General features: G+C 39.0%; 1 protein-coding gene across 8 annotated transcripts in view; it reads left to right on the top strand.

Annotated features, from left to right (window-relative positions):
* Nucleotides 1-20,879, top strand: part of DGKB (diacylglycerol kinase beta) — a 331,269-nt gene that overhangs the window by 4,680 nt on the left and 305,710 nt on the right. The gene's annotated exons all lie outside the window — the stretch shown is intronic.

Raw genomic sequence — 20,879 nt, forward strand, 5'->3', positions numbered from 1 at the left:
GTCCAGAATGAAGTTGTCAGAGACTCTTGGGTCGGTTTGATTCTGTGGCCCTCACAGATGGAAAAGATTTTCTTTTACAATGAGTATGAATGATAACCTGTGGGGAGCTCCATACATATGGCAGCTGGTCACCAGCAGCTATAGGCCACATTACACAATCCCTCAGGCTTCTAGTGCCACATGGAATTGTGCTAATTTTAATGAGGAAATGGGCCTCATCAAAGAATGCAGATTGCTAAAACCAGCTATTTTTGTCTGTTTGGAAATTTGAGAGAAAAAATTGCTGATGATTATTGGGAATAGTTTTACCCCAATTTTTGGATATTAGGAGTATGGTGTTTCTGGTGCTGTTGGTAAAGACGGAGGAAATTAAGTTCTCATAAAGTTTTGTCAGAGCCTGTCAAACTGGCTGAAAGATTGAGTCTGCCAGTGCTGCCTGTTCAATACCTGTGCACTTGGAGAACTTCGTGGAGAAAGATGATGAGTCTTGTGAGAGATCCCCTGTTTGCATTCAAGGCCTGTTGGGAATGGAGGAGCCAGAAAAAGTGGCCAGTTGATGATTCATGGAGTCTGAATCGTAATTCTGAGCCTGTGACTGGGGACTAAAAATCTCTCTAATTGGTGTTCCACTCAAGGGTTTGGTGGGGCACTTGCTTCAGTTCTTCTAAGAGGTGAACTATGAACTATGCTTATTGGTACAACACTATATTTTTTTATTTTATTTTTTTTAAGAACTGTGAGTTTAAAATCCTCATGCACATTCCTGTGTTGTAACAATTTAGAGAAAATGGGATAGAAATATTATACCTGATAGGTTTAGGTTCTGATCAGTTTTATTGGTAAGAGAAACTGAACTCTGTCCAAAGGAAAGTGGTTATATGCAGTTTGCACGAATGAAAATATTAGATCCATCTTTATGACTTGTGTTAGTCTGAAATCAAGAGAAGATGCAAAGATGTGAGTTTACTTTTTGTTTAACCAGACATAGTTGGGACTTGGCCTCTGAAGAGAGTTTTACAGAGGAAATTGTTGTGGGGGATGGAGAGCTGGGCACCAATGTCAGCTGCAGAAGTATTAGTGGATTTCTTTCCTTTCTCTCATCAGGAATTCTGTGTGAAGACTTGAAGAGAATGTCAGATAGGTATGATAAGCTGAGCATCTCTGAAGGAGAAAAGCTGATGAATATAGAGTCATGCAGCATAATCTGGATGTCTGAGATGGGCTAATGACTTACAGTGCTTACTGTTCCTGCTGTGGTGTAAGTCTTTAGTCTCTAGCAGATGGGATTTTACCCAAACAGCAGCCAGTTAGTTCTTCAGTTAACCTGTCTAGGGTAAGCAGTGTCATATTGACTCTGTCCACAGCTGTAAGGAGGAACCTTCTCATAGCAGTCTGGTAGGATACTCAGGTGGATGCAGAACTTATTTCCTGTTTCCATGCCCATGCTGAAGAAGGGCGTCCAATTTATTTAAGGTACAGTGAGCTGTTTAGGGAAAGGGACAATGCAGAGTGCTGACTCCCTTTAAAGGGTCTGTCAAATTATTCAGGAATTACTTTATTTGCTGACAAAGGCAAATGTGTTTGAATCCTTTGAGTCCCTCTCAAGCTACTTCATATTCTAATTTAAAACAATCTTTTAGGAACTAATATCTTTCCTAGAACTTTATCTGAATTGTATGCAGTAGTGGCACAAAGTCAACTCGCATTGAGTGACTTTTTGAGTATCTTATTACAGTATTATGTTCATGACTTAGCTAATTTCAGGGATTCTCCCCTGTCTTCTGACTAGGAGAAACTATGCCAGCTGTAGGGAGACATGTTTTGAGAGGAAAATTGTGAATTTATATTAATCTGTGACTATCAGGTGGCAAAACTGGGACATACTTTGCTGTTTAGAGCATCCTTACTTATCTGCTGAACATAGGATGCTCCTAGAAATATCTGACTTGTTCAGGAGTTATGATATAAAGGGATTATAACCAGCAAAATGCTCTCTTATGGAAGAAATGTTAGAAGAATTAGAGAAGGAAAAAAATGATGCAGCTTATTAGGTAGTACCAAGTTGCACTGATCCCAGACTTCAGAGATAACAACAGCCTCTTCTAACAGTGTTTTATGATAAACCCATCATTTAAGCATAGAGAGGCACTGGCCATGCTTGCTGTGTGATGAATAGGACACTGTCCTGTCATCAGGAGCATTTGGTGGCCTGACTTAGAAGATGGTAATGTACTTGCAACCATCCTGCGCATCTGATTCATCTGGGAGAATGGGGAGAGAAGGCAGTCACAACACCTGGAGAAGACTGTAATGTTTACTCAGTCTCATTGAGCAGTGAAACAGAATAGTTCAATACAATACAGATACTGAATTGGTTGTGTTGATACTGGATAGTGTTATTTTTTTAGGATAATCACATGGTTTTCTAGATTGTGCCACTAAATTTCCAGTGCTTCTACTGAGGGTGTAGTGGCTGTTTAGGTATCTGGGGAATATAGGTTAGTCAGAGCTCTGGCGCTGCCAGTAGTTATCAGGACTTGTGTTAACTCTTTGACATGTAGATAGATCCATGGTTCTTATACAGTCAGACTCCCAGATGCTGGGCCTTTGTTGCAATACAAGGGAATTCCCAGAATTGTAGAATGGTTTGGGTTTGAAGGGACCTTAAAGATTGTGTTTAAGCCTTTAGGGAAAAGCCAGTAACTGTGTGTTTAAATTTTCAAGGACTTCATTGCAAGAAGCAAATCTGAAGAGTTCTTTCAAAGTCCAAAATAGAAACCCCAGATCTCAAGTTTCTTTGTCTGTGGGATCCATGGTATGTGGTGGCTGGCTGCAGTACTTCCTGTCTTAGAATCCTGAAAGGCAAATGGTGTCATCTCACCTTGGTTTCTGTTTCCTCTGTCAAAAATAAAGATCACTTTCTAGGATTAAGTCTGCACAGATGAACACTGCCAGTTGTTAACAGTGTTGGAGCACCAGCTGTTACTGGCATTGAGCACATTTTGAAGTTATTACAGATCAGACATACGGTCATAAAATTACTGAATGTGTAAAATACTGTAAAATGTATAAACATTGATTACACCTTTTCTATACTTACTGTGTTTCTATGTATCTTAGTATTTCTTTTGTATTTGGTTGTTTCTATGGACATTTGCATGTAAACAGTGAGAAGCTCTTGTTTCTTATGAGTTCATCCCTTCCTATTGCGTATTCTCTATTATAAAGATTTGGGGAATAATTCAATTAGTTGCTGTGGAAATGAGCTGGATGTCACAAACAGAATTACAGTTCACCAAGCCTTGAAGAAACAAAATGAAGGGAGAATGGATTAATTGTGAGGACCATGTGACTATGTCAGAATCTCAGCTCTCATTAAAAGAATGTATTTTTAGTCCTTGTGAAGAGCTTGAAAGTGTAATTCAAGTAATGACGATCCATGACTCATCAGACCAACTGGGGAAAAAAGAAAAGCTCTGAGAGAGAGAATGATCCTGCTTTGTTTTTATGGGATTGAAAATGAAAGAACCGGTAGCTTGTGGTAGGTCCCCTCAGCCCAGTAATGCTTTGTATGACTGAAGAGAGAAGGGGAAAGCTGCTCATTCAACTCATCCACTGAAAAAGAAAAAATGTGTTATTATTAGTGTTAGTGCTTATGCTGTTCTGCCCCTCCTGGATTTTTGAAGAAAGGCGAGCCAAAGCTACTTTCCTTGTTGCTCTTGCGAACAGGAGATAGGTTGCTCTTGATGGTTCAAATCAAAAATCAGAAGCCTCTTTGAGAGTGGGCTTAGTGCTGCCTGGTAGTGTCAGAAGGCCTCTCTCTGTGCCATTTGTTGGGGTCGAAGGGCCTTGGGTTGCATTCCTCTTTGTTGTTTTCTGCCAGTTAAAAGAAGCAAAAATGTTAAATGTGCTTATAGTTATGTATGTTTTCATTCTTTTTTCAAGCACTAAAAATATATTGCTTTTTGTGTGGCTTTGGAGGATTTTTAGTGGGTGTTATGGAGTGTCACTGCATAGTTTTGTTGGCTGTATTGCAAAATGTTATGGCTTTTTGAGGACAGTACTGATAGGTGATTTGGTTTTAGAACTCTTAGTTTTGTGTGGTTTATAATTTTATTAAAGCAAGTATGGAATATTGAGAACTTGTGATTCCAATATAATTCTTGCGTAGTTTCTGAATATGTAAATTCTTGGTTTTATTTTCAACATAAAAGGTTATAAATATTTTGCAATATTGAGACACTCAAATTAATTGTAGCAGAAATGATAGCTAGTGATAATGGATTTGTTTTGATGAATGTATTTCCCAGAATTAACTGACCTAGCAGATGATGTTTGCATTCATGAAGGCATACCAAATAGCTTTAAAATGCTTTTTGAACTGTTGCTTGTTTGTTACAGGTTTTGGTTTAATTTGTTTGGGTGGTTTTTTTTATGTGTTTGTATGTTGGTTTGGGTGTTGTTTTTTTTTTTGTTTGTTTGATTTTCAGTAGAGGCCTGTTTCTGCTTTTAATACATTGTTTATTTTTGAGATTCACTACAAAGATGGACAGAATCTAGCATCTTTACCTGTATTAGAATAGATTAATTGCAGACCCTGTCAGGCATTGTTGACATCACTGCTTTGGTAGAAATCCTAGACTGTGTACAGTATAAGAGCCTATGTATTGTAGAGGTTGAAATAAATGGAAGTGAAAATTGTAGACCGTTATGAGAGGAGGACAGGAAAACAGTTTATAGACTACATACGTGTCCAAGTGCTGTATTGAATAGAGGCATTTCAGTTCTGGATAGGCTCTAAGAGTTTGAGATATTATTCAAGTGATACTAGAGATAAAGCAGATTGAAGAGATGCAAAGAAGAAGAGTGAGTGGCAAGGTAAGTACACTGCTCAAGTTTCAGCTAAGTTTACAGATAGCTGGTAACTACCATTTTAGCAGCATGAGATAGGAATTCCTGTGATGAAAAAGAGGGGGAATTGAAAATTAAGCCATGGGAAAACAAAACGAGTGTCTTCAAATAAATTTGGAGTCTTAACTTTTGATAGACCAAAATTCATGAATCTGTGCTATTTTTGCAACTCATAGATAATGCATTAAATGATTTAAGGAAACAGAGAGAAAAACAAATCTCAGAAAGAGATTAGGAATCAGAACAGCAGAGAGGAGCCAAGACAAAGCTCAGTACCTAAAGACCGATTTTTTTGAAATTCTTATGTGACACTCAGGTGTTTGGTCGTTAAAAAAAAAAAAGAAGAAAAACAACCCAAACCCAAAACACCTCAACCCAAGCAAACAAACAAACAAAAAAGGGAGATAGGGAGGAATGACCTGGGGCGGAAGGAAAAGAATTCTTTTAGAACCTTAGTGGCTAAACAAATTTTACCTTGTAACTGTGATTTAAATTAATATTTTACCTTCTGTAGAGAGTCCTGTAGAAGTTTTTCTATAAATTACTTATTATTTGAATGTGTGAAAATGTCCACAAGTACTATTATTTTTGACTAGTTACTTAGCTAATTTTGGCTGAGGGTGAGTCTAAAGAAGCACTCAAACTGGAATTTAAAATAAGCAACTTGCACTCCCTTTGGAGTGCTCTTATTCTAGAATAAATCAGAAATTATCATGAAGTCAGAATTATTTTGCAGATAAGATGTTAGGTAATTAGGAATTAGCTAATAGTTAAAGGAATACTGATCTATTTCACATTCCTTTAAGCATAGATCCATATTTTTATATTTTGCTTCAGACAAAATGAATTTTGCATGTTGTCTTGCAGCTCATTATTTCATCTATGGTCTAATGTGACAGCTCCAAAGAGGGCCATGACATCTGCAAACCGTATATGACAATGTGATGTAATTTTAAATTATTGGTGCTTTAAGAGGATTCTGGGAGTTTTGAGATCCACAGGAAGAATGACAAAATATAATTAAGTTGTCCCAAATGGTACAAAAGCACATTCTGAAGTATTTCCCAGTGTATCTAGGTGTTTAAAATTAAAGCATGCACTGAAGTTTTCCTGGGTTAGGTTTCAAGAAGCAAGTCCCAAAGTAGCACTTCCTTGTAGAGGTGTAATGGCTGGCTACATAGGAGTACTACTGGGCTCTTCAAATTACAAACTCTCCAAGACAGACTTTTAAGGTAAATACTTTCAGTTCTGTGTACGCATTGGAGCTTAAAGTTACACAGTCTCACATTTTAAGAAAATAAACTGAATAAATATACCTTAGGTTTCATGGGTTTCCTACCATTAATAGCTTCTATAAGAGCTGGAGTTTCTTTTTTTTTTTTCCCCTCCTTTTTTTTTCCATCCCCATTTTGGTATCTAGCCACAAAACCTGTGTAGCATCTTTGGCTAACAACACCCTGTTCCCTCCCATACCCTAACAAAACCAAAACAACCCCCCCAAACTAATCCAGTCATTTCAACAGTTTAGCATCCTGTCCCCGGGAGGCATGCATCTGAAAAGTTTTGTAAGGCTTCCAGGCACAAATATGTTAATCTTTATTCAGGGTCTATCTAGACATAAAAAGCAATACCACATTTTGCATAATTATGCATGATGGGTTATAATCACGTCTCCATTGAATTATTTTAGTGGAAGCTAGCAGTATGGTCTCTGCATTACAGAAAGCCTTCAGCTTGAAACTGAGTCAGACCTCATTCAGTGTTGTGTTGCTACGAGTGAATAAAGCTGAACAAACTGCTCTAAATAACCTGGGTTAATAATAGGGAACATATCATGTCACTGCATTTTTTTTGACATGTTAAACTTGCCAGTTAATGTGTACTTCAAATTTTATCCTGTAAGATGTTATTGTGTCATTTTATTCAATTGGAACGCTCACCTTAAATGTTATAGGTACAGAAAGTTGTTCTGTCCAATGTAGAATTTGTCATGTTCTGGTTTTCCTCCTCAGGAGTCATGTAGTACAACTAGGGATACACAAGGTTCTATTCATATGGGTTTGCTGTTCATGCTGCCAGTGATGGAGAAATTGTGTTCACTTGCTGCTGACTGCTACACAAATTGCAGTGCCAAAGAGTAGCAAGTGTACTGTTCTGAGGTGGGGATTAAGGCAAGCTGTTAGGGTTTTTATCGTGATTAGTCCTATGTATAGCAGCAGAGGAGTTTTTATATATGCTTCTCTTACTCAAACTGCTAATGTATCACTATGACCTTGTCTGTAATAGCATTCTAGTGTTTTTAGGCCAAGTTTCTTACAGACCACATAGCTATACCTTTAACTTGTAAAAGTAAAGAGTGGTAATAAGGAAGAAACATGCACCCAGAGTTTTCAAGTAGCTTTAGCTTAGAAGAGTTGATCATCTGCTTTGTTTTACAGATAGTGAAGCATCTCTGGGGATTTGATTTCTGCATTGTTTTTACTAAATGTCTGTGTTTATCTACTCAGTCTTTTCATAGGCACTGTCTCAATGCCCTATTCTGTTTTGAGGAGTGGATTCTACCTCATTTTCTTTCTCCTTTTGTGAAAGAGATAAAAATGCTTCCCATTTCTCCCACCTGTTTAATTCTTATAAAGCAATAATTGTAGTGTAAAAATGAAACTAATGGAAGAAATGGGAAACATTTTCATCCCTTTCACAAAAGGTGAACAAAATCCTTTTTCATGTCAGTTTTTTTTTATTATTTTCAATATGCATTACTTTCCTTAACCAGTTTTTAGTGTTAATAATTACGCAGGATACCAGTCTTGTCTGAATTTTCATGAAACAGCTCTTCACCGGGAGCGCTTCCCGCTTTTACTGATACTGTCTTTCAATTTACTGTAAGTAATACTCTTACATAATAATTCTGAAAAAAATTGTTTTCTTCACATACGTAACATTGTTTGTTTTTCTTCCCCCACTATACATGATTAGTCTTTAGGTAAAAGGTCTAGTAGCTTATGCTGCGTAACTTCAGTGATCAATGGATCTTTGTAATAGGGGGTACTCGCAGCCCTTGCTAAATGACCATCAGTATGTAGCTTTAGAGCTTGCTATTGGAGCTGAGGTTTTTCAGACTACTTTTTTCATTGGCATCCAATTGCATTTTGAAATTTTATGCTGTAATTTTTTTGACCTATTAATTCTAATGATCATTTTAGGGGAATGAAAAATGTTCTGCTCTGATTCCATTTGCAGGTCTGGAAATGCAAATAGCATCTAAAAATTTCTAAGCATGTCCCCAGTTCTGCTTTTGGAGATTTGAAAAAATGAGAAAATTATCTTAAATCTTTCTGACTCATAAAAATTACATTTTGGCGACATTAATTTGCACAGGGTACACACCACTGTTCTCTATGAATTTAACTATCAGTATTTCTTTTGAAGAAAACATCCCATTTAATTTTATCATGCTTTCTCTATTTTTATCCATAGGAAGAACACAATAGTTTGTGGGCTTTTTTGTGGGTGTTTTTTTAATACATTAATCTTTTACCTTAAAAAATGGTGGAGATCAAGTACAAACATGGAGGGAGTGAACAAAGAGGCAGATAAGGTCTAGTATTTGTAAGCTTTTTTTTTTTTTTTTAATGAGAAGGTTGCAAGTATGTAGCCATCAGGAATGAAAGATGAGTGGTTGGGAGGCACAGGTGAGAAAAGCAGTAGAAATTAAGAAGATTGAAGACATTTTAGATAAAATACAATAAAAATAAAGGCAAAGAGGAAACAGAGCTTAATGGGAAGCAAGGTAGTATGCATGACATATATCAATCCCTCTGGCGGAGGGATTAATTCATGTGTTCTCAGAAAGGTAGGAAATAATACTTAAAAAGTGTAGTTTTTGTTCTGTATTCAAATAGTACTGAGTCGCATGCAAGCTTTTAAACAACATGAATTATAGCTGTTCTGTTAAAAATTGAGTGGAAGTCAGTTCTTCATCTTTGTAAAGTACTCAGTGCCTTCACAGGGTACACAGCAGGCTGAATGGGAAGCCTTCATTCTGATTTTTCAGCTTTTATGTGGTTACAATTAACTCCAGATGATGCACATTTTTGCATTTGTGGGAAGGTTTCCAGGGAATGACTTGAATTCTGATACCAGGAAAATGGTGTATTTTCTGTACACAGCATGTCCAGCATGGGCAGCCATGTTGCTTTGTTGAGCTGTTGAGAAGCTCTGGCTGCCTGCACACTGTCCTCCTCCTTATTATATGTGTCCTTGGCAGGAGGTAGCAGCTACCCCTTCTACCTATTTTAGATGAATGTCCCCATTTCCACCCCTTCCCTGCTAGAATTCATGTCCTCCCGCCATGTATCCACCGTCCTCTTGCAGCAGTGCCGTATCCAGTCCCCATAGAAACAGCTTTCCACTTCTGCTTAAGGCCATCCTTACGTTTGGCAAGGGAATGGATGCTCGTGAGTAAACCTGGGAACCCGCACAGAACCAGAAGAGGCTCTGTGGACAGGTCGTGGATGCTGACTTGGATCTTCTTACGCAGATAAAAGACTGATGCTTGGGAATTTCCCAGAGCATTAATATGCTTGTGCTGTACTTCACAATGTAGTGTAAAGACTGCTAAGCTAGAAATGAGCAGTTAGCTGGTGCAGCAGCACAGCTGGAGTCTATTTTCAGTTTATTTCAGGAGCTCTAGAATTCCTCCAGTGCCTGATTCAAGCTAATCAGAGTATCTTTACATAATAGCGCCATTTGTAGGCACACAAACCAACAAATTCTTTTGAAACAAAACATTGCAGTGTTCCTTTTGAAACATTTGGATGCTTGCAGAATTAAATTGAAATATTTTACTTGGGAGGAAAAAAAAGGCAAGTTATACCTTATTGTCAAAAAATATGAATATTTGGTTTATTGGACTATGTTATCTACTGAAGCGCTTGGTTTTCTTTTTAACAAAGAAAATTTCTACTAAAATTTTATCGGTGTTTTCATAGGACGAAAGCAAATAGTTTGCACAGTCTTAAAAGTAACATTAAATGTAAGTAAAATCATTAAAGAGATTTCCTAATAGCCTTAAGATTTTGATTTGGGTGATCTGTTTCCTGAAGGCAACTTCAAAAATTTCAACCTTTACTTTGTTGTCTAAAGTTATCCTCCTTTGTTGTCCAAAGTTATCCTATCTAAGCATTTTATTTATATACTTATCTTGGCTTTTTTTTCTTTTGTTCCCCCCCCCCCCCCCCCCCCCGATTTAAAAGTTAGAAGACATAGAAAAGGGGTGTAAATCATAGATTGTTTTAGTGTGATTTATATGAATGCTTTCCCTGGTTTGCTATATGTGAGTGACACTAAACTTGAGATACTCTGGTAAGAGTCTGGCATATTTCTTATTGGTGCAGACGGTTGTGCGTCACTACTTCAGGAGACTGGGTCTTTATTGTATGACTTATCTTGAAGCCATGATCTCATACATATTGAAAGCTAGTAAGTAATTTATTCTCTGTCATTTTTTTTTTTAATGCACAGTCTGAGATAAGCTTTATTTTTGTAAGTGCAGATGATGTTAAAAAAAATTAAAAAAAAAAAACCAAGTCATTGCTCTGGGAGAAACTTGAGCATAAATGTGGCCAGTTATCTTACATGCCTAATCAGAGAACATCCAAGCTTAAAAAATTATGTTTTAAGAGAATTTCTCTTGGAAGAGAATGAACAACATATCAGGCTGGAACTGCAGAAGGCGTGGAACAGCTCAGCTTGGATCATCCTAGGCATCAAGTAAAAATGACATATGTTTACTGTTAATTGTATTTGTTAGGGAAGCATGTTACCTGCTAAATAGTTATTATTCAGTAAATTATGGTTTTATAGTTTATGTTTATCTGTACAGTGGTATTTAAAACATACGATACACTAATAAAGCATGGTATAACTGCTTAAAGAAAAACCATACTGTTCAGCTTGTCCTCATAGACATTAGAGTTTATTTTTATTTGAGGTGAAATGTCTTAGATCTTTTAATAAGATACTGTTTACTTCACATTGCACTTACTGCCGCCTGGCAGTAAGGACTTCTTACACTGCAGGTCTTCCAATTTCTTTTTTCAAGAACAGAATCCTTGGGTCAAAATGTTCTAGAGCAGCGTTTTTACAACAGGTATTCAAATGTTTTGCTTTTTCTAATTTTGAAACGGGATGTAACACAAGAAAGGAAAAGCCCAGCTTGAAAAGCAAGGGAAAAGTCTAAAATGTTTCCTTTACCATCCTTTGACAAAGAGCTGTAGTCTTGTTTTCTGGTTTTGTTTTGGTTTTTTTTTTCCTTTGGACTTTCTGATGTTTTACAGTGAATCAACCAACTTTCCTTTTCATTGTTTTTTTTCCTGAAAGAAGGCAAGCTATACCTAGTAAGCCTGATCTCCACAAGGAGTTCAGTCAAAAAGCTAACGGGTGGTTTACTCTTCCATTTATTTGGCATGTAACTACACTGGGACTGGAGTGTAGCTCCCTCTCACCTAGTCTGTTCCCCAGGTTTTTAAGTGAATCTGTTTACGATCATCCTTTTGTCCCTTTTTCTTTGCTTAAATCAAATTATTTTATTAACATATTACTGTATTTAAATACTTACAATAATCAGACTTTTAGAACATTTGGAATGTTCAGCTGCGAGGTAATGATGAATACAGAAATTTGGGAAAAGTTAAGGTTCTGCTTGCAACTGCAGTTTCTTATTTCCAAATGCTGTAATAGTAATTTGTAGTGTTTTTTTTGTTTTGTTTGTTTTTTTGTTGTTCTGTTGTGTTTTGTTGGTTTTGAGTTTGTTTTTTTTCCCTCCCCCCCTCCCCCATGTAGAGAGTATGTGATGGAACACCTTTATTCTGAAAAGGAAGTTATCCTTTTAGATCATCAGAAAGTTAAGGTCTCTGGAAACTTGGGAAATTATTAGATCATAATTTTAGATTTTTTTTTTTAAGGTCTTCATTGATGATAGACTGGCAGTATATGCTTGCAGCCCAGAAAGCCAGCTGTGTCCTGGACTGCATCAAAAGGTGTGTGACCAGCAGGTCGAAGGAGGTGATAATGCCCTCACAAATAATGCGATCCCTGCTCTCGTGAGACCCCACTTGCAGTACTGTGTGGAGTTCTGGTGTCCTCAACATAAGAAGGACATGGAGCTGTTGGAACAAGTCCAGAGAAGGGCCACGAGGACGATCAGGGTGCTGGAGCACCTCCCAAATGAAGATAGGCTGAGAAAGTTGGGGCTGTTCAGCCTGGAGAAGAGAAGGCTGCATGGAGACCTCATAGCAGCCTTCCAGTATCTGAAGGGGGCCTGCAAGGATGACGGAAAGGAACTCATCATCTGTTGATGATGAGGGACTGTAGTGATAGGACAAGGGGCAGTGGATTTAAACAGGGGAAGTTCAGGTTAGATACAAGGAAGAAGTTCTTTACTGTGAGGGTGGTGAGGCACTGAATCAGGTTGCCCAAAGAAGTGGCAAATGCTCCATCCCTGGCAGTGTTCATGGCCAGGTTGTACAGAGCCTTGGCTGACATTGTCTAGTGTGGAGTGTCCCTGCTCATGGCAGGGGGATTGGAACTAGATGATCTTAAGGTCCTTTCCAACCCTAACCATTCTGTGATTTGTGATTCAGCATTTCTGAGAGCTTTTTCTGCATAAAATAGATTAGTTACAACTTGGGAAAAAAAAAGTGTGAAGTTGCAAAAGAAGAGAAAGGTGATCATCAGAAGAATAAACTTTCCTCCTTTGTTTTGTCTTGCTGGTTTTGAATTTATGTTTGCCTCTTCCTGTCTTTCCTTCTCCACATTTTTTTCTTTGTCTTGTTCCTTTTATCCTTTTTTGTGATTAACTCTTTGTCCTCCTTTCCTTCTTGTGGCTTTTCTGCATGCTTTTGGTCTGTCAGATCATCTTTGCTGAAGTTGTCTTGATCCTAGATGCTCTGGAGAGTATCATTGTTAATCTTCCTAACTGAACAATATAAAATTAAATAAACAAACATGTCCTGTGTGAGCATACTGAGGTAGGATTGGATGGATTAGGAAGGGATATAAATTTGAATCCTATGACCTGGGAGCGTTTTTGGTTCATTACTGTTATGTTCCCTTTTGTCCTTGGCGACATTAAGTTGATGAATGCCAGAGTCATGTTACTGGTGTTTTGCTACTAGATTAGATAACTTAATGTTGTTATAATACCTGCACTTTAGGTCTACGTGTTCGTAAAACATTTCAATAAGCTTATGTTAAGTTTGGTAGGCTTACAGTAACTAGACATATATCTTTTTCTTCTGAATAGATTTTAAATGAAGTTTAGGGGAATATCTTTGTAGTTAGAAGCATAGGTGACAGAAAAGATATTTTAGTAAATAGATTTATCTCCTTCCTAATTTTTTTTCCTGCTTAGATTTCACTGAGGTGAGAAAATCAAACGATTAATAGGTGTGTAAATTTGGCAGCAGGAATGTTTTATTATGAGAGATCCTGTTGTATGTGTGCTGTCACCAGGGTTTTCCAGTCATTGTTTATAATATCTTATTCTGGAAAAAAAAAAAGGTGGAAAAATTTCATTTGCCTTACACTGTTGTTTGAACTGTAAAAGGATGATAGTCTACTAACATTAATATAGGGTTTTTTTGAGAACTGGGAAGGGTAACGAAAGAAGATGGTGGTACCCAGTGTATTCCATACGCCTCTAGTAAAGCCTCTAAGGTAACTAATTCAAAGATGTTTATAGCAATAGTTACTGCTCCAAGTGGAATCTGCTGAGCCATAGTTAAAGGAAAGACAGGCACTGCCATGTTTTATTTTAGATTCCTGTCCTACTAGGCAATGGCAAAAGTCCTGAAATCTTGAGTTCATCATTATAGCACTCTCCATAGCTTTGTATTTTCAGTGGATTTTTATAGATGTCAGCATGTTATGCAATAGTATTCAAAGCAAAATTAACAGAAGTATCTTTAATTAAATATTTTTAATAATAATAAAATCTGCTTGACTTGAGTCAGGGACTGGTTCCTCTCCTGGTCCAAACCGTTGGTTAAAATATTCAAATAAATGGTATAGGTCACTGTCGTGGTTTAAACTCAGTCAGGTAATTCGTTCGCTCACTTCCCCCCCTTTCTTGCCCTCCCCCTGCTCCCGGAGGGACGGAGAGGAGAATCGAAAAGAATGCAACTCCCACGGGTTGAGATAAGAACAGTTTAGTAACTAAGGTATAACACAAATCACTACTGCTACCACCAATGATAATAATGATAAAGGAAATAACAAGGGAAGAGAATACATCATCTCACCACCAGCCGACCGATAACTCGCCCCCCCAGCCCGACCAAGCTCTGACCGATACCTCCTCCAACCCTGCAGTCTCCCAGCCCTTCCGGCTAACTCCCAGTTACATCCTGGGCATGACGTGCTGTGGTATGGAATACCTCTTTGGCTACCTTGGGTCAGGTGTCCTGTCTCTGCTTCCTCCTGGCTCCCCCTCCTCCCTGGCAGAGCATGAGGCTCACAAAGTCCTTGGCCAAACCAAAACATCGCTTGTTATCAGCTCTGTTCCCGAGCTGAAAGTCAAAACATTGCACTGCACCAGCTACCAAGAAGGGGAAAAATGACTGCTACTGCTGAACCCAGGACATTATCCACCCCTTATTCCATACCATTCACGTCATGCTCATATCCCACATTTTCAATATACCATCACTCTTATCAGTGCACTCTTATCTTAGTGCATGGACCAGTCCCCTATAAAGCTGCTGAGTCCATCTGGTCCATGATGTCAGGCTCCATCTCTTGTAACAGTCTTCCAGAGCAGGAGAGACTGTGTGCAGTGTTCACACTCGTGAATAACTAGGGCAATAGTGTCCATTGCTAAGTCCACCCCTGGATCATGAGTCCATCTCTGTGTTGCATCTCTGCTCTGATGGCCTGAAGTGCCATGGGCCCACCAGGCTCAAAATAATTCACTGTCCCCTTCAGCAGTTTCTGCAGCTTGTTGCTGGGGACTCCATACAGCTGCCTTCCATCTCCAATGCTTCCAAAGCACTGGAGGGGCCCAGTGGACTAGATACTTGCCCATACTGTCCCACACACCCTGCCACTCATGACTGTCCAGCCTTGGGGAAAACCTCTTGGTCCCCCTATATTGTTGTCTAACTGCAGACAAGACCCAAACCTGACTCTGCTTAACTTTTGAGATCAGACAAAATGGTTGTGGGTAGAACACAGTCTGTGTGTGTGCCAACATGCTGATCCCCATCACAATCAGCAGGCAGGTCCCAAGGATACCCAAAGGCCATTCAAAACCTTCAGAACTCTCAGTTGATGCCGCTGTACTTGTCACTGGGGCTGGTGTAGCTGCTGTGCTTGCCGGCTCTCCCACCGCCAGCTTCTGTTGTCCTGAGTCCAGCTCTTCCTCCTCTGCCTTGCTGGGAAATGCTGCGTGGTCTCCGGCATCCTCCTGGGGCTCGGCGGGCGGCTTCCTGGGAATGCTCTCGGCCGTCGCGGGGCTGGGCTCGGCCGCGGGGCTCGGCTCGGCCGCGGGGCTCGGCTCTTCCGCGGGGCTCGGCTCCTCCGCCGCCTTCTCCCGCTGCTCGGCAGCCGCCTCCTTCCTCTCCTCGACCGCCCCAACCTCCTCCACCGGCAGCCGTCCCCTCGCGGCCTCCGGCCCCGCTCCCGCCGCCGCTTGGTCCCCGGGGCCGCTCTCCCGGGCCACTTCAGCAGCCGCCGGCTCCCGGGGCCGCTCCCCCTCGGCTCCCCGCAGCCTCACGAAGATGGAGAGTAGGGTGAGGGCCAGGACGGTGAAGAGCAGCCGGACGGCCAGGTACAAGTCCACGGCCACGTCCGTCCCGCCCTGCTGCTGGAGCCCGCCCGTATTACAAGCCATTGCCATAAAGCACAGAGAGACAAGAACCTTAGCCCAGGCCCCATACTTGATAAACACTATCACAGCAAATACCGGCTCTACATAAGTTACAACATTCTGAAGCTGTGAGATCAACAAGAACAACTCTGAGAGCCAATAAATCAGCATTGTGACGAGTGACTATTAATCCGGTCAGATCTGTCGTTATCTCAACCCTTCGTGCCCCACGTTGGGCGCCAAAAAGAACTGTCGTGGTTTAAACTCAGTCAGGTAATTCGTTCGCTCACTTCCCCCCCTTTCTTGCCCTCCCCCTGCTCCCGGAGGGACGGAGAGGAGAATCGAAAAGAATGCAACTCCCACGGGTTGAGATAAGAACAGTTTAGTAACTAAGGTATAACACAGATCACTACTGCTACCACCAATGATAATAATGATAAAGGAAATAACAAGGGAAGAGAATACATCATCTCACCACCAGCCGACCGATAACTCGCCCCCCCAGCCCGACCAAGCTCTGACCGATACCTCCTCCAACCCTGCAGTCTCCCAGCCCTTCCGGCTAACTCCCAGTTACATCCTGGGCATGACGTGCTGTGGTATGGAATACCTCTTTGGCTACCTTGGGTCAGGTGTCCTGTCTCTGCTTCCTCCTGGCTCCTCCTCCTCCCTGGCAGAGCATGAGGCTCACAAAGTCCTTGGCCAAACCAAAACATCGCTTGTTATCAGCTCTGTTCCCGAGCTGAAAGTCAAAACATTGCACTGCACCAGCTACCAAGAAGGGGAAAAATGACTGCTACTGCTGAACCCAGGACAGTCACTAATTGATGTCTAAACAAAAAACCTGCACAAACAAAACCCCCAACCAACCAACCAAAAAAACCTAAACCCACAAACCCCAAACCTTGAGAATGTTAGAAATGCATTTAAGATGATTTTATGTCTTGGAAATATTAGGAATAAACTCCAAGTTAATAAAACTTAACTCTGAAAGTTTTGTACTTAAATATAACAAGTTCTTTATCTTGTTTAGCATAGATAAGAAGCACTCTTACTATGTATGTACTCATAATTTGTAGAACTGTTTTACCTTTCACTCAGTTAAGTTACATGCATTTGTATATGGTATAAGCTGCATTTTGCCCAGTTTATTTGGCGGGGTTTTTGGTTTATTGGGTAGTAGGTTTCTTTCATGTATATCTTTTTTTCTGTACGCTCAGTGATTAAACTTGTTCAGGAAGTAGGAGTCAGTTGGCTTCCATAATTTCCACATGATGATTTCATAACTGCATCTTTGTTCATTCATTCTAGTATATTTATCCAACAGTCCATCGTCAGTGTTTTAAGGCAAAAATCAGTCTACGTCTGTAGTACGTCTCGCTCGTTTCTCAAAATTCCTTTTGGAAAAAGGTGTGTCTTCCCTGTGACTCGGATTTGCTGAAAGCAGTCCATTTTGCATTTCCCTAAAATAAAACTTTGTGACAAAGGGATTCTTTTGTCCTCAAAGTCAAGGAGGTAAACTTACAAGGCTGGAGAGACAAGTTTTGAAACACAGATACCTGTGTGTTACTATATCCATCACTCAAAAGCTACTGATTGGTGGTAGTACACAAAAGAGCAAACATCTATGCTGGGGAATAGGATTGGAGAAAAATTAAGTAGTGAAGAACAGATTGATGGGATGAAACAGTGGAAAACTGTTATAGGATTATTTTAGGATTAAACATATTTCTGAGGGATTAGAACAGAGATGGCTGAGAATTTATATATTTTGTTTTATTAGCTGAATAAATGCCATAAAATGGTAATGGGGAAAGAAATAAAGCTAAAGAGAGCAAATGGCCTTTGGCTTCAAAGCCTGTACAGGGCAAATAACCCACGTGTATTAAACTTCTTAAATTACATAGTTCAGGATGATTAGAAAGCTCTCTAAACTTGCTTGAGGGAGCTACTTATCTGAATAATGTTATTACCTTGCTAGGGAAGCTTCCATGAAAAGGCAGTCTTCCTTGGAGTGTCCCTCTCAGAGGACTGTTTTTTCAACATTAAAATGTCACTGGATAAAGTTACAAGTGGTCCTGGTAGTAGGGTTTAATGCTGCCTTTATCAGTGGACTCTATTATAAGGTTTATTCTTGCTTTCTGTCTTCTTAAGTGTCCTGGAGTGAGTGGAGAATTGTCCTATTCCAGCTTTGTTATTAAATTGGAAAGGTGGAAGATGAAATCTCTTTGAACTAAGGAAGATATAGAATTCAGGTCTAATGTATTTGCTGTGGAAGGGAAAGGATTTGAGATGCATGAAACAGTGATCAGCAGAGCACAGATCTACAGAAGCACAAAATGTCCTTACAAGCTTTCTTTTCCTTGATGTCCGTGCCTAGTATGTCTCTCTTGTACTCTCAGGTAATGTCCATTATGGTCAGTATTATCTGTAAAGCCTTTTAAGAGATTAATGAGAGAAAAGTTAATTAATAGGACAAAGTATTTCATGCTAACAAAATAAAGACTTGGTACAGCAGTGCTGTAAAAGGCCTGTTTGATTGTGAACTTGAGCACAGAGCTGGCTTAGATGGACACCTTTTTTTTTTTTTTAAATTTTGAACTCCACAGCTGGATTTATAGAAGTAGTACTTGAAGCTCTTTCTCAGAGCAATAAACATAACTTCCCAGAATAGGCTTGCAATGGCAATTGTTAACATAAATGAGCATATATTAGCCTTAGTTAATGTGTGAAGGTATAATACAAATACTGAGTTGCCTCGCTGTAGTAATGGAAATAGGAAAACTCCATATTAATTAAGACAAACTTGTAGCCTCTTATCAGGCTTTTATTTTATTAAATTTCAAGTTCCTGGGCATTAGGAGAACAATATTATCCTAAAAGTTAGATCTGGAACGGGAATTGTTTTTTTGTTTGTTTGTGGTTTTTTTTTTTTTAATTATTTATTTATTTTAAGGTAGCTGTATGTGTAAATACCACAGTGGAAACAATCTCTGCATCAGACCATGCCATTGTAATCAAGCAGTGGTTTGGAGCCTGTGACTGCTGGGCAGATGTCTTACTCAGTAGTTCATTCCTGTGAACAACACAATTATTACTTTTTCAGTGATTGACTTTAAACTTCCTATGATATTAATGTTTCCACAGGCTCAACACCTGTAATACTATAAGTACTCAAAGATTATATCCAAAATGGAATTACGGCAAGATTCGTGGCATAAATGGTGGAAAATTAGAACTGCTGCTCAATGTCAACACTTTAAACATGAACAAACTTAAAAACCCTGTACAAAGGAAATGCAAAATTCAGAGGCTTAATATAAGCAATAATATTTTTTAACATATTTATTTTTAATGAGTATTGAGTCATGAAATTTCAGGCAATTTCTCATAATGTAGACTAGAGCAGCACAGTTTTAACAAATATAAAATACCATGTAATGGTCAAATCTGCTTATGCTGTCCAAAGATGTATAGAATGCAGAGGACACTTTTTCTTCTTTTTTCCACAGTATATATGGCCACCTTAATGCTATTTTTTTTTTTTTTATAGGGGTTTGGTAGGGTAGATCAGGTAATATCTGATTGATGGCAAAGTTTCATCTGAATTCATGAAATTGAATATACATGTTCAATGTACATGTAAACTAAAATGGTGGGCTTAGCAACATTGTATGTTAATGTATACAGTGTGTATATAAATGCATCATGTGGAGTCTCATCCAAAACTAATCAGGCAGCAGAGAATTTTGGGCATGCCAAAACAGCGGTATACAATAACAGTAGTAGCAACAAGTGCTTGATGGAGTTCTTGATATTTTGGATTGCTACTAAATACTGAAAATCTTCTGACAAGAGTTGTCAAGACTTGTTTCCCTGAGTCCTGGGGAGAGCAGGCTCTAGTGAACACTTTCAGCAGTTCTTCTCTACTATAACAAGCCTGTGATCACAAAGAGCAGAAGTTCAGGAATCAAATTTAGGAAAGACAAAGGAAAACCATTTTATTAGTATTAAGGGCAGGAACCTTCATCATTTGTAGTTCAAGATTTTAAATCCTTTCCTCCCAAGACAGAAAATGATTCCAAAAGTGGAGATTATGTTTTTAAATAACATTTCTTTGAAATAGTAAGCACATCTTGAAGTGGAAGAGAGATGTGTTCTGATGGATCAAAACCCTGTAAGACAAAACCAAATTTGAGTTGAATTTTTAGTTTTAAAATTAATCCCTTGACCCATCATTTATATTGTATGTTAAGAAAATTGCCACAGGTAAAATTCAGAAGTGTTGCCTCCAATGTTGAAAACTAAAATTAATATCTGAAATACAGTTTCAGTACATAGGGTGTTAAGAACTTTCCTTTTATAAACCTGTAAAACTTTGTAAGAGGAAGAGTAAAACTAATGTGAAACTTTGGAAGAAACATATAAGCAAACATTATGAGGATATAATATTTGCAAGAAACACTACAAAGCAAAATTGGTGGAGGGGGAAATAACCATTAAATTTTACTGCTTTAAGAAGAGTGTAAAAACCATTTCTAAGACCTTGCTGCATGGAAGAATGGAAGAACCAGATGTAGCATTGAAATTATGTCTTGCAATGAATAAATAGCAGGAAGAAGCTTTTTACTGTGAGAGTGTTGAGGCACTGGAACATGCTGCCCAAGGAACTCGTGAAAGCTTCTCTCTGGAAGTATTCAAGGTCAGGCTGGATGGATCTTTGAGCAGCCTGGTCTAGTGGGAAGTGTCCCTGCCTGTGACAGGGTGGTTGGGACTAGATGATTGTAAGGTGCTTTCCGTCGCTAACCATTCTATGATTCTATGAAACATGGGTTTTCAGGCAGCCTGTTCATAAGGAAATGGGGTAGAGGACAAACTAACAACAAAACCCTACAAGCAACAACCCCTAACTGTTCCAGACAACTTATACCACCCAAGAAGCTTCTTCCCCCAAGGTCTTCAAAGTAAAGACATACATGCTGTATGTTAATATATCTTATACAATAATTTTTGAAGCCTTAATTAAAGTTTAGGTTAAATAGGTAATGAGTTCAAAGAATACATATTAAAACTCATAAAGAATAATTTTGGGGAAGTAGAA

This window comes from Pezoporus occidentalis, unplaced genomic scaffold, assembly GCF_034315485.1.
Source record: "Pezoporus occidentalis ecotype Australia unplaced genomic scaffold, CSIRO_AGI_Poc_V1 ctg9, whole genome shotgun sequence".
In the NCBI taxonomy this organism is placed as follows: domain Eukaryota; kingdom Metazoa; phylum Chordata; class Aves; order Psittaciformes; family Psittacidae; genus Pezoporus; species Pezoporus occidentalis.